General features: G+C 41.2%; 4 non-coding genes across 4 annotated transcripts in view; 3 read left to right on the forward strand and 1 right to left on the reverse strand.

Annotated features, from left to right (window-relative positions):
- Trnai-uau (transfer RNA isoleucine (anticodon UAU)) overlaps nucleotides 1-99 on the forward strand; it is a 111-nt gene extending 12 nt beyond the window's left edge. The window contains exons 1-2 of the tRNA in view: nucleotides 1-26; nucleotides 64-99. The exon at nucleotides 1-26 is cut by the window's left edge and continues 12 nt beyond it. This is a non-coding gene — a tRNA (tRNA-Ile). The remainder of the gene's footprint in view (nucleotides 27-63) is intronic.
- A 678-nt stretch (nucleotides 100-777) lies between these two features.
- Nucleotides 778-862, reverse strand: Trnar-ccu (transfer RNA arginine (anticodon CCU)). Its single transcript is given in 2 exon segments — nucleotides 778-813; nucleotides 826-862. It is a non-coding gene; the product is annotated as a tRNA-Arg (tRNA).
- A 185-nt stretch (nucleotides 863-1,047) lies between these two features.
- Trnat-ugu (transfer RNA threonine (anticodon UGU)) lies at nucleotides 1,048-1,121 on the forward strand. The gene has a single exon. It is a non-coding gene; the product is annotated as a tRNA-Thr (tRNA).
- A 1,009-nt stretch (nucleotides 1,122-2,130) lies between these two features.
- Nucleotides 2,131-2,241, forward strand: Trnai-uau (transfer RNA isoleucine (anticodon UAU)). Its single transcript has 2 exons — nucleotides 2,131-2,168; nucleotides 2,206-2,241. It is a non-coding gene; the product is annotated as a tRNA-Ile (tRNA).
- The last annotated feature ends 259 nt before the right edge of the window (nucleotides 2,242-2,500 follow it).

Consider the following 2,500-nt stretch of genomic DNA (forward strand, 5'->3'; position numbering starts at 1 on the left):
CAGTAGGTTAGAGCGTCGTACTTATAAGCAGTACTGGCAATAGTCACTTACAGTGCTGGGGTAATGCGAAGGTCGCGGGTTCGATCCCCGCCGGGAGCAAGCTTGTTTTACAGGCTTCGACTCTGGTGCCGTGTTTAATTTCAAGTGTCAAAGCTTCCTTTGACCACAGACAGTCACAGCTACGTTTTCAACTTAATTATATACCTGGTAGTTAATCCGCAATTGTTAGCATAGCTATTATTCTTTAATCCTTTAAACTGTCCAATTAACTGTCCTGATTAATTTGGAAAGTTTCAGATAGGGTTTTCCTTTAAAAACAGGTGAACTGTCCAATTTAGAAAATATAGGACAGTTTGTCTAAGCCAATCAAATCCCGGAAAATACAATAGGTAATTGAGTACCATTCTGCCTCAATCCCACCCGAAAAGATGGTGACGCTAACCCATAATGCAACCCCTTCCCCATTTTTCAATGTTGATCGCGCAATAACTTTGGGCATTCGTGGAAAAAGTCATTCCTTTCTTTTTTCTACAACTTTGAAAAGGGGAGAAGCGGTGAACTGATACGTGGCATCCAGTTTCATAGAAATTTATGACCGAGATTGCTGGTTATTACGGATCTCACAGGAATGCTGGGAAGTTCGGGTGTCTTTGTTGAACAAAGGGTGCTCCGCTTTGGCGAATTTTGACCTGACCGCGTTCTGAATCTCGGCATTTGGGAGGAAAAGGGAGAGTTCTTTCAAAGATGTGAACCTCGTAGCGAAAGGGTAAGTCCAAACACCTCCGACGGGACTTGAACCCGCAATCTTCGGCTTTCTTTTTGCAATAGGAGGCCGACGCCTTATCCATTAGGCCACGGAGGCAATCTTACTTTCTACTAAAGTTGACTTGATGTACTGATGAGCGGTAAAATATATTTCGTTACGCTTCTTTGATCGAAATGACAGATGGTTCTTTGACAGCAACAGTGCTTTTCAAGTTTATGAAAGGACGTTGATCAAATCCCAAGGCTTAAGTTCAGTGGCAGTTTACGTAGGTTTACGTGCAAAGCACCGTAGCTCAGTTGGTTAGAGCGCCAGTCTTGTAAACTGGCGGTCATGGGTTCAACTCCCATCGGTGCCTTAGATTTTATTGATGTCTAGGTGAGGTTTGTTTAAATCTGAATTCCATGACAATCATTGTAGTTGGGCATAATTCCGTAAAAAGGAATGAATTAATGAAGTCGCATCGTTCTCACTTGACAAATCAAAAGATGATGCGTATGACAGCTTCTCATTTCGGCTTCAGCTTCGAGGAAAAAGGTTAATCGATTTAGTCTGAGTTTTTCTATCGGCGTCGTGAATTTGAATGCATTAATGAGGTCACATCCTTTTGCTACTAACTAAGTTTTGCCTAGGCAAATCAAAAAATGATGCGTTTTACAGCATCTCATCTCGGCTTGAGCTTAATAGACCTAATTGGCTAACTCAGTGTTGTACCCAATTCAAATCTCCCTGCTGTATGCAGCATTCATATTTACCGCTGTCCAACCAACTTGCATGTCAAATTCATCAAAATCCGATTACTTGCGGAAATTGTGTTTGGCACCGCAAGTGTTATTACTTCTGTTGCTTTAGGTCAGTTTCAGTTCTAACATCCGTGACTCCCTGGAAATCTATCAAGTTGCTACTCTACGAAAAAACAAAATTAATAAGTTACACAAAAAGAAAACAAGAGCGTTTAGTCAGGCAATAATAGAGATACACCGCCCACGACCCTGAGATTAAGAGTCTCATGCTCTACCGACTGAGCTAGCCGGGCTCCTCGCTTCAGCAGTGTTGGCGGAACGTTAAATAAGAATATGTGACGGGTATGAAGCATATCCACCCTGTTCGGTTCTTCAATTTGGGGCATTTCGGGCTTGATCATACTGAGATACTGCCGAGCATTTATAATAATATTAATAATCATCATCATCATCATCATCATAATTATTATTGTTATATTATTATTATTATAAGTATTATTAGTATTATTACTATTATTGTTATAAGTATTTTTATTATTATGGGTGTCGTGGGAAAGGACACTCGAAAGACAATTGAAGGGTCATCGGGAAGCCACCGGGTGGTTCGTCGGGGCAACTGTCATAGCTCCCGTAGCACAGTAGGTTAGAGCGTCGTACTTATAAGCAGTACTGGCAACAGTCACTTACAGTGCTGGGGTGATGCGAAGGTCGGGGGTTCGATCCCCGCCGGGAGCAAGTTTGTTTTACAGGCTACGACTCTGGTGCCGGGTTTAATGTCAAGTGTCAAAGCTTCCTTTGACCACAGACAGTCACAGCTACGTTTTCAACTTAATTATATACCTGGTAGTTAATCCGCAATTGTTAGCATAGCTATTATTCTTGAATTCTTCTAACATCCGTTACTTCCTTGAAATCTATCAAGTTGCTACTCTACGAAAAAACAAAATTAATAAGTTACACAAAAAGAAAACAACAGCGTTTAGTCAGGCAATAA

The sequence above is a fragment of the Montipora foliosa genome, chromosome 4 (genome assembly GCF_036669935.1).
Source record: "Montipora foliosa isolate CH-2021 chromosome 4, ASM3666993v2, whole genome shotgun sequence".
Taxonomy (NCBI): Eukaryota; Metazoa; Cnidaria; class Anthozoa; order Scleractinia; family Acroporidae; genus Montipora; species Montipora foliosa.